The sequence below is a fragment of the Chenopodium album genome, chromosome 3 (genome assembly GCF_948465745.1).
Source record: "Chenopodium album chromosome 3, dcCheAlbu1.1, whole genome shotgun sequence".
Classification (NCBI taxonomy): Eukaryota; Viridiplantae; Streptophyta; class Magnoliopsida; order Caryophyllales; family Amaranthaceae; genus Chenopodium; species Chenopodium album.
Window position 1 is genome coordinate 79,310,317 of NC_137836.1, and position 11,920 is coordinate 79,322,236.

At 34.5% G+C, this 11,920-nt stretch overlaps 3 pseudogenes; all 3 read right to left on the reverse strand.

Moving 5' to 3' along the window:
* Positions 1-206: 206 nt before the first annotated feature.
* LOC145625468 (berberine bridge enzyme-like 3 pseudogene) lies at positions 207-1,796 on the reverse strand (annotated as a pseudogene).
* A 1,118-nt stretch (positions 1,797-2,914) lies between these two features.
* Positions 2,915-4,649, reverse strand: LOC145625469 (berberine bridge enzyme-like 4 pseudogene; annotated as a pseudogene).
* A 3,924-nt stretch (positions 4,650-8,573) lies between these two features.
* LOC145618411 (berberine bridge enzyme-like 3 pseudogene) lies at positions 8,574-10,330 on the reverse strand (annotated as a pseudogene).
* Positions 10,331-11,920: the final 1,590 nt, after the last annotated feature.

The window sequence follows — 11,920 nt, forward strand, 5'->3', positions numbered from 1 at the left end:
AGGTCATTACATACACAAAATTCAAAATATACATCATTTCACTCATTATAATCTGCCTATATTATTATCTGTTTATTTGATTGAGAAAGCAGTTTTATTTTCCTACGATCCTTAACTATTGAAAAATGTGTTACATCATCATGCATTGTAAATTTAATTTTCTACTACATACTAATTTTATTTCTTTCAACATGACATAATCTTTATTATTGTTTCTTAGGATAAACTGGTATACTTTGTTCATATCTGAAGAAATTGCTTGGATCAACCTTGGCCTTGACTTGCAACAATCTCTTCAAATTATCCTTAAAATAGTCCAAGGCAAAAACCAAACTTCCATCCTTGTTCGTCCCAATATCGATGTCCCTATAGTTTAAGAACGCTTCCCTCGGGTTCTTAGACACAAAAGGAGTAAATGTATCATGTAGTTTTCGAGCTATTTGGAGATTCCTATTAGTAGCCTCAACACTATCATCTTGCCAAAATATTAGGTACTGAATTTCATAGAGTATTCCTGATCGATGAGGGAATGGTGTCGCGGTCTTAGATATCTCATTCATCCTCCCACCGTAAGGATTCCATTGTAAAAACATAATATTATTTTCCATTTGCAACTCAATCATCTTTTGCCATATTGTCTCCAAGCCCGCCCTTGGTATAGGTGTTTGCACATAATCGGACTTCTTTTTCGTGTAGGAGTGGGCCGGTGTAGGTGTCCTTTGTGTTAACTCTTCTAGGGGAGTATCCTCTGGGAGGGCATTCCAAAATAAGGTTGTTTCTATCCATGGCATCTCAGTGCAATTGTGTGGTTGTAAACCTAATAATGGAATTTTCTTGTATATTAAGGAAAGTAACGCGTTGGCACGTCCTAGGTATAACCCTATGAACGTAACTTGGACCGTCTTGCTACCTCCTTGTTGAACTACTTGTGGTTGTGCTCTAATGAATAGCTTCTTATCTATTGTCGAAGCTACTTGTTGCCACTCCAAGACTATATCGGTAGCATTTTGTTCAAGGGTTCTTGTTTCGTTGAAGACTGTAACAATCTTTGGGATTCGTACTAGTTTGATTTTCCATGATAAAATGACACAAAAACTAGCACCTCCACCACCCCTAATGGCCCAAAAAAGATCTTCACCCATACTTTCGCGGTTAAGAATCCTACCACTTGCATCGACAACTTGTGCATCAATAATGTTATCGATAGATAAACCATATTGCCTTAGTATGTTTCCAAAGCCACCCCCACTAAAATGGCCTCCGGCGCCAACAGTAAGGCACACCCCTGCAGGGAAGGCATGGACCTTACTCTTTTGGGCAATCTTATAATAAAGCTCACCAATAGTTGCCCCGGCTTGGACCCAAGCAGTCTCATTTGGTATGTCAATATCGATGGCACGAAGATTGAACATATCAAGGACTACAAATGGACCGTGATGTGCAACATATGACATGCCTTCATAATCATGCCCCCCACTTCTTATCCTAATTTGAATCCCACTTGTTTTAGCACATATCACGGTTGCTTGGACATGGGACACGTCCAAGGCCGTGACTATGGCTAGAGGTTTCGGGGTTGATGATCTATTAAATCTACTCTCGCGTACATAGTTTTGAAGTACATTCAAGAAAGAAGAATTATCAGGGGTGTATATGACATTAGAAATAAGTTGTGATGATTTTGCTTGAGATGGAAGGCAATGGAGAAAATTATCAATTGATGAACATGAAGCTATAACATGGAATCCTATTAATAAAATTAGGAATGTAAATAGTAGAATGTTAAAGTGAACCATATTAGAGAATAGGGGTTTCAATTTTCAAAATTAAAACTTTGGTGCACCTCTAATAGCTTGCATTGTTGCTTCTATTAATAGTAGGCAAAAGCTAATGAGCGCCCCCGGGGCGTTAGATAAGAGAATTAAAGTGTAAATATTAGAGTAAAATTAACATTAATTACACCGAACTAATAGTATTATGTTTAAACTAATTAAGAAAGGGATGGTTTATATTAAGCCAACAAATACATTAATGATGGACTTATCAAATGTCTTTTTTGTTGACATGAATTTTCAAATGTCAACGGTCCATTAAACCATGCCGCACATAGTAATCATGTGTGACTTCTTTGGTGGAATTTAAACATGATTAGAAGGTATACATCAAGAAATTCAATTATTATGCCAATAGATAATGGTAAGGTATAAATCAAGAATATCAAATTAAGATTTTTCAAACTAAGAAAATTTTATCATTGAATATATGACTTTATAATTATTTCATCGGAGAATTATCATTGCTTTATTTTTGAAAGTCATCTATTGTTTTACTTCCTCCCTCTTTATTCTCTCTACCTCTTTACTCCAAAAATTAACCATGAGGCAACAATTTCAAAAGTGATGAATCTAAATAAAACAGAGGAAGTATAATACTCGTATAACATAATTAATAAGGTACCTTTTTAATAAAATTTTAAATTATTTCATATTTGTAATTAACATATATTTAAAATTAAAAAAAAATTATAAAAAAAAAAACACTTTGGGAGTTACGTAGCTAAGGTAATAAGGTGCATTGTATCAGCATCATCTATCATCTACACCGATACCCTGCACATTTTTGTGAGGTCCTTAGAACATTATATTGTAAACCGTCACAATCTCTTACAACATTATATTTTCCTTAACAAAATGACGCAAAAACTAGCACCCCCAGGCCACCCCTAAAGGCCCTAATGGCCCAACCGCCCAAATAAGATCACTTCATTATTACAACAACTAAAGATTACCATGCATAAATGCATTTTACAACATGGCGTTGCACACAAATAATTCTTAAATAACAATTTAAAAGTAACATATATAAATATATGATCTCCCAAATTTATGCAAGCTAAAATAACCTTCCTGATAATCTAGCTAGATAACAATGGAATACTTTGCTCACATCTGAAAAAAGCGCTTGGATCGACCTTGGCCTTAACTTGCAACAATCTCTTTAAATTGTCCTTAAAATAATCCTTAGCAAACCCTAAGCTCCCATTTTCGTTTGTCCCAATATCAATATCCCTATAATTTAAGTATGCTTCCCTTGGGTTCCTAGACACAAAAGGAGTTAATGTAGCATATAGATCTCGAATCGATTCAATATTCCTTCTTGTGGCCTCAGCATTACCATCTTCCCAAGTTGCAAGATATTGCATCTTAAATATATTTCCTGCTCTATGAGGAAACGCGGTTGCATTCTCCTGAATCTCACTCATCCTCCCACCATAAGGATTCCATTGAAGAAATATAGTTTCCAACTCGATCATCTTCTTCCATATCATCTCCAACCCTTCCCTTGGAATAGGCGTTTTTACATAATCGGACTTGTGCTTCAAATATGAGTTAGGCGATGTAGGTGTTCGTTCCAATAGCACCTCAAGAGGGTTTCCGTTACCTTTATAATAAGATACGGTTGATTCTACCCATGACATTTCAATGAGATCTTGTGCTTGTAATCTCAAAAGAGGAAAACTCTTGTTTATCAAGATTACAAGTGATTTTGCACGTCCAAGATATAGCCCTGAAAATGAAATTTGTATCGTCTTGTTACATTCTTGTTTATATACCATTGGTTGCATTCTAATGAACAGGTTTCTATCGATTGTAGAAGTCACTTGTTGCCACTGAAGAACTATATCCGTAGCACCTTCTTCTAAAGTCCTTGAAACATCAAAATGTGTAACGATTTTTGGTACACGTACTAATTTGATTTTCCATGAAATAACAACACAAAAGCTTGCTGCACCACCTCCCCTAATGGCCCAAAAAAGATCTTCACCCATGCTTTGGCGATTTAGAATTCTACCACGTACATCAACAACTTGTGCATCAATAATGTTATCGATAGATAAACCATATTTCCGTAACATGTTCCCATAACCTCCCCCGGTAAAATGGCCTCCAACACCAACGGTAAAGCATACTCCTGCAGGGAAGCCATGGACCTTACTCTTTTCGGAAATCTTATAATATAGCTCACCAAGAGTTGCACCGGCTTGAACCCAAGCAGTCTCTTTTGGTATGTCAATATCAATTGATCGAAGGTTGAACATGTCTAGGACAACAAAAGGAACATGTGCAACGTATGAGAGGCCTTCATAATCATGACCTCCACTTCTAATCCTAATTTGTAAGCCATTTTCTTTTGCACAAATCACGGTTGCTTGGACATGGGATACATCCAAGGCCGTGACTATGGCTAGAGGTTTCGGGGTAGATGATGTGTTAAACCTACTCTCTCGTATGTAGGCTTGAAGAACTTGTAAGAAAGAAGGGTTGTTACGAGTGTAGATTGCACTAGAGATTGGAAATGATGGATTTGAAATTGATGAATTGTGGAGGCAGTCAAGAAAATCATCAATGGTTGTAGATGATGAAGCAGCTCTAACATTATTGGAAGATTTGGAACTAATAAAAATGAATACAAGTGAAAAGATTAGAATATTATTGATCAAGGCTGCCCAATAAGAGTATAAGGCCTTCATCTTTAATATTCTTGTTGTTTCATCTTTAATATTATTTTGATAATATAGGAATCCATTAATAATGTTGAAGTATAGTGTTAATTTGGACTGGTGGTCCTATTGAAGATGCGACATAGTTGATTGATATTAGTAGTATATACGTAGCAAATTTGTAATCTTAATAAAGATGTTCCAACTACAAACTAATACATTTAGCAAGGTATGATATTATAAACGGTAATCAATGATCATGCATGACAGCAAGTCATCAGTCTAAAGAGATGTGCATGCGAAAAAAAATGTACGATGATATGTAGTCTGTACGACTTTACCATAGGGTATGTTTTGATATAGGAATTTCGTAGGGAAAGGAAGGAGACATAGGTTATGTTTATTTGGAAGATGTTCGGGTAAAAATGAGAGGTTTGACTAGTCCAAACTGTTATATATGGAGTGTTTGGTTAAGAGAGATTTGAGCTGAAAAGGCTATGTAATACCCCGTATTTTTAACGTATTTTATATTTTATTTATTTATTTATGAAGTATATTTTGAGTCAAACCATTTTAATTATTGGATTATTAATAAAGCAAGTATTTATATTTAAGTCAATAAACCAATTCATCCTACTTTTGTATCTGGGTTAACTATTTTAAGTCCATGACTATATGAAGCCCAAACCTACACTAATTACCCTACACTATATATATCTACTAGATCCCCAAAATTCCCCACACAAAAAGTCAAATGGTCAAAATGGACTATTTTTCCTTTTCTTATCCTTTTCTTTTCTTTCCCCTTTCCTCCTTCCCGTGAGAACAGAGCAGCCACGCCACCCCGTGCTACTGCCGCCGTCGGAAACGGCCAGCCGGCCGTCGGCCACCTGCCGGCGACCCCAGCAGCCACGCCTTTCCCCTCTCCTCTTTTCCTTCTTTTCTTTTTCTTTTTCTTTTTCTTCTTTATTTTCCTTTAATCCCCTCTTTGTTTTCACGTAGGAACACCGCTGCCACCACCTCGCTGCTGCCGTGGCTCCACCGCAGCTGTCTGCCGGCGCCGCTGCCACCTCCGGCCAGCAGCAGGCCGCCAGCCACCACCCCTTTTTGGCTTGGTTCCTCTCTTCCCCTTCCTTTTCTTATTTTTATTTATTAGTTTAGTTTTGATTTTATTAGTTTCAAAATGGTTATTTTAGTATTAAATCATGTTTTAATTGATTTAAAGATATAATTTCAGATTATTATTATTATAAGTATTATTTTCAGATTTGGATATAATTAAAGTAAGGGTTTCTAATTTATTAAAGATGTAATTTTTAGGGTTCTTATACTATTTGATTCGGGGCTTTTGTTTATCTATTGATTTTATTGATTAATTGGGCATAATAGTATGTTTTAACCAAGTTTTTAAGGGAGTTTTGATGAAATATGTTGCTGGAATTTTATTTAAAGTAGTAGATTTGCGATTTTATAAAAGGGTTTAATTACCCATTAAAGAAGAGTTTAATTAGGGTTTTTAAATAATTTTCAGATTATTTTAAATAATCTAAAGCGAATTTAAGTTGCTGGAAATTGTGTATACAAGAGCAATTGATATAGTATTATTGTCCCTTTATGTAAGAGACGTGATTCGAGAGGTGTTGTAGTGTATTTGGCCACTTTACGGGCTTAATTGAGGTACGTACGCGAACTTAGCATATTTTTGGTGATGTAGTATCATGCTAGATTTGATTTAATTAATCCTAAATAGTATCATGCTAAGATTTATGATTGAAAATTGTGGATTATTGATATTAGTGATTAAATTAGAAAGTATGATTTATTTGAGATGGATTAATAGTTGGAAAATTAATGTTTGGCATGTTGTGTTTGAACAACACTTTTATTTATGGCATGTTAGAATGCATGATTAATTAAACTACATGTTTAATTATGTTAGGAATATTGAAAAGGAATTTTATTATGGTTCAAATAATTTTTATTGATGCTTTAAGCATGAGGAAGGAGCTATATAAGTGTCTATGTACACAAGGAATAAATTGTATGTTGGTGCCTTTGTGCACTTAAGGTGTTTTTAACACCGAGGGATAGGATTTTTGGCGCATTATGCGTTTAAGGTGTCTTTGACACTGAGGTAGAATTAAAAAGGGTTCAACATTAAATAATATGTGGTCACTAATTATTCAAGAATTAATTTGGTATGTTTGGTTGATTGAATAATTATTGTTGATTGTTTTATTATGCTTTGAGAGTCATCACCAAGTCCAATAAAATGTAAATAACGTAAAGTGAAAGAGATTACGCACCAAAACTCTTGGAACGTATATACCTTGAGTATGAACAATGGGGGGAGTTATGGGGTTTTATGTTTAACCATAACTTCTAATGGAGTACAGGACGATGTACATTCCTTTTTATTTATTATTATGCGCAGGAATTCCGCCACCTTTGAGTGGTTTTGTCGCTGGCACGGTTAGCTCCCGTGTCAGTTAACCTCAATTTATTTGGGGGAGGATAGTTGGAAACCCGTTTGATGCGTAATCAACGCTAAATGAATTATTTAGTGTCTAGTTAAAGTGTCTTGTTGATTTTTGTGTGTGCTTGTAAACAGGTGCATTGAGGTAAGTGTGTGTTGATAGGTGAAAGCATGTTAGTGTGTTTAATTACGCTTATGTACTCAACTTTGCTGATTGTGTGTGTTTGTGTGTTTGGCCATGTCTTTACTTTGGCCCTACGATGACCCATTTTCTAATGTCGAATAGTGGGGACAAGTAGAGAGGAGGTTTTCAGGTGATGAAGCATATTCATGAATGGGCATGAGTGAAGAGCGAATCATGCTAGTTTCTATAAGTATATGATGTGTTTAATGCTTTAATTATTTATGATATTATTATCATGCATGACTAATGCAAAAGTTTTAAAGTTGGTTTGGTTTTAATAAGGGCCTACAATGGTTCCAAGTTGTATGATGGTTTCATTTTACTTCGTTTGACTTTGGTTTTGACTTTACTTTCGTTGGTTGACTTTTCAAGTTGACTTGTTTTGAATGGTTTTGAAATTAGTCTTTGGCTGTGTATCTTTGATAATTGCCTTAGCCGTTTTCACGGTGGCGGTAATATCTTAGATATTCCTATTTAAATTTTTAAACAGGGCAAAACAGGTATTTTAAAAAAAAAAAATAAAAAATAAAATTCTAGGGTGTTACAGGCTAATTTATAATGATCGAAAAAGTTGGTTGTAGTTGATAAGAGTATGTAAACACGCACATCAATATTTAGTAACATCTTGTTTCATTCATTTTAAAATACATATTTAAAAAAAAAAAAAAAAAAAAAAAAAAAAAAAAACCAAACCAAACCAAACCTTGTAATAAAATGTGTAATTTTTTAATTTGTTGTGTGGAATTTGATTCCTCAAGTATCCTAAGCTAGCGATATATGATATATTACTTTGGCCAATGTTAGTTGTTTGTGCTTTATAGATTAAACATAGTTATGTAGGTTCATGTTAAACTCGTCTCAATGTATATTTTCTGAATATCATCTTTTTATAATTTTTATTAATTGATAATTAAAGATATTATTAATTAAAGTTCCACAATGGTAGATGTGGCACACTTACAAATATAGTGGGTTGGGAAGCAGTGATGGATCGAAGCTGAGAAATTGATATGGTCATATGGAGTCGTGAATAGTAATAAAGTTTTATAAAATTTTGTGACGCTTTTGTTCAATTGACATGGAGTCGTGAATAATAGTAAAATTTTGTGACACTTTTGTTCAATTGAAATGGAGTCGTAAATTTGTGAATTATCGAAACTCAAACATATAATAGAGCATTTATAAAATTTTAACTCAAATTTAGTGTTGGATCACCGTTTGTTAAGTTAGATCATCTTAAATTCCGTGGACATATTTAAAGAAATCAAATTAATGCTGATCATTATAAGTTTCATACTTCCTAGAATTTTATTTTTATTTTCATGATTCAGGGGAGATAGCTGTTACAATCTATTTTGCAAATTCATCGATACATACATAAGATCTGCATAGGTTCCTTGTTGCACGTGTAATAGACATTATGCACGCTATCCTTTATTTATTGGTACAAGTTTTGCACAAAAGAACACATTAATAAGATACAGCTACATGATTTTATAAATCAAACAATATAAGTTATAAAACAATTTTCCAAATCCCTGCATATTCCTAGCAACACCCTTAGCTTAGTAATCCCCTGCATCAACTTGATACTGGTATACTTTGTTCATACCTGAAGAAATTGCTCGGATCAACTTTCGCCTTAACTTGCAACAATCTCTTCACATTGTCCTTAAAGAAGTCCATAGCGAAATCTAAGCTCCCATCCTTGTTAGTCCCAATATCGATGTCCCTATAGTTTAAGAACGTTTCCCTTGGATTCTTAGACACAAAAGGGGTGAATGTAGCGTGAAGATCTCTAAGAGATTGGATATTCTTATTAATAGCCTCAACACTAACATCTGACCATAGCGCGAGGTATTGCATCTTATAAAGGTTCCCTGCTCGATGAGGGAAGGCCGTTGCATTCCCTGGTATCTCGCTCATCCTCCCACCATAAGGATTCCATTGCATAAGTAGGATGTTATTCGATTGCACCTCGATCATTTTTTTCCATATTGCCTCTAATCCTGCCCTTGGAATAGGTTTTTTCACATAATCAGACTTGTGTTTTGCTAAGGAATGAGACGGCGAAGGTGACCTGTCTAATAACACCTCAAGAGGTGTACCGGATGGGTTACCATTCCAAAATAATGTTGTTCTAATCCATGGCATCTCTAGGCAATCCTGTGCCTGTAAGCCTAAGCGCGGAAAGCTCTTTTTTATTAATGGAAGAAGTTCATTGGCACGTCCTAGGTATTGTCCAATGAACGTGACTTGGACCGTCTTTGTGCTTCCTTGTTGAATTACTTGTGGTTGAGCTCGAATGAAGAGCTTTTTATCGATTGTAGAAGATACTTGTTGCCATTGCAAGACTATATCGGTAGCACCTTGTTGTAAGGTCTTTTGAACATTGAAGACCGTTACAATCTCTGGTACGCGTACTAGTTTGATTTTCCATGATAAGATGACACAAAAACTAGCACCTCCACCACCCCTAATGGCCCAAAAAAGATCTTCACCCATACTTGTACGGTCAAGAATTTTACCATTGGCATCGACGACTTGTGCATCGATGATGTTATCGATGGACAAGCCAAATTGCCGTAACATGTTACCATAGCCACCCCCACTAATGTGACCTCCGGCGCCAAGAGTAAAGCACACGCCCGCAGGGAAAGCATGTACGTTACTCTTTTGGGCTATCTTATAATAAAGCTCACCCATAGTTGCCCCGGCTTGGACCGAGGCAGTCTCACTTGGTATGTCAACATCGATGGATCGAAGATTGAACATGTCTAGGATAACAAATGCAACATTTGCAACGTATGAGAGACCTTCGAAATCATGCCCCCCACTTCTAATTCTTATTTCAATCCCACTTGTTTTAGCACATATCACGGTTGCTTGGACGTGGGACACGTCCAAGGCCGTGACTATGGCTAGAGGTTTTGGAGTAGTAGACGTGTTAAATCTACTATCTCGTATGTAGCTATGAAGAACATCTAAGAATGAGGAATTCGTAGGGGTGTAGACGGCTTTCGAAATTGAATTTGATTGAGAAGGGAGGCATTGAAGGAAGTTGTCAATGGTTGAATTTGAGGCAGAACTTACATTAGATGCAAAAAATAAGAAGAGGAATGTAGAGAGTAGAACATTAGTGTATAGGAGTTTCATATTGTTTTAATTTTGGTGCTTTCTAATTAATTTTGTTACGTAATTTATAGAAATTTTGATGAGATAGACAGCTATATAATGGAGGATAATACAAGATATAGTTATTAGTCAATTAGGACTGCGAGATGTGCCGTGTTATAAGATTGAATAAAGACAAGTTGTGAATAAATAATTTGTAAACGCACGATGTCGTGTTATAGAGTACTCCATCATGATGAGTAGTGCAAATGTACTCGTTAGTCATTTACTCATAGATAAATCACGAATAGTCAACTTTCAAATTTTAAGTGTGAAATTGGAAGTAATTATGCATTTTAATTTTGAAATTAATAATGTCATTACAAAGAAAAAATGGAGATTATTGTCATGGTCAATATTCATTGTATAAAAATATCAAACGTGAGTTGTCAATCTAATCTATTAACTATTACTAAAACAAAACTTTGCTGATGTCATCTTCTTTTATTTTTATTTTTATTTTTTTTTGTTTTTTTTGAGCTATTATATTTAATAGATTTTGAAATTTGAATAATAGAAGCTTCTATATTACAAATACAACCTATCAATTTATCCTAAAAAAATAAAATAATTTTAAGTTGTACACTAATAAATAGACACCTACATTAAAATATGTATTAGGGCATGTTCATATTTACTGAACTGAGTTGAACTGAACTGAACTGAACTGATTGGAGTTGAACTGAACTGAACTGATTGGAGCTGAACTGAACTGAACTGATTAGAGCTGAACTGAACTGAACTGAACTGAACTGAACTAAAATGAATATTTTATGAGAGAGGGAAATTAAGAGCTGAACTGAACTGAACTGATTGGAGCTCAACTGAACTGAACTGAACTGATTGGAGCTGAACTGGACTGAACTGAACTGAAAATAAGTAAATATGAACAGGCCCTTAGGCAAAGTTGAACTTGTATTATATCATAATTTTGATAAAAATCTAAAATTTTCAAAATACAGATATTTTGTACAAGGTGCATATTCTTATTTATATTTATCCATTTTTTTTAAAAAAATGTACAAAATATAAAAATAAATTTTATATAAACCGTGCATCGCACGGGTTCTAACCTAGTTCATTCTAATTCATAATATGGAGTATAAATTATAATGTTTCATTGTTTATTAAAAAAAAAAAGAAAGTATTTTTAAATGTTTTGTTATAAGGAATATAGGACTTATAAGATTGAAATGATTATGATGATAGCTAATTAGCTAAGAGTGTATGAATGTGTTCATGACATGTAACTAAACAATGTGGAAATAAGGTAACTTATCTTGTACATAGACTATAGTTACTACGTGAGTTTTTGAGTTTAGCCGGTTTGTGTGTTGTAGTATTTTATCTATGCAAAACATAATCTAAACTAGGGATTTTTTTTTCCTCGTAAATTAGGGAATTCTCTATATTATTTTTCTATTAATTTTTTATATACAAAATGAACTATAAATATGCAAAACATATCATAAATGCTCTAGAGTTTTCCCGGCAAAAACATGTACTACGTATAATTATGGATGAGTCTATGCTGGATTGCTGGAAATAAGGAACCTTAGAAAGGAAGAGAGAATATTTTTGGAGG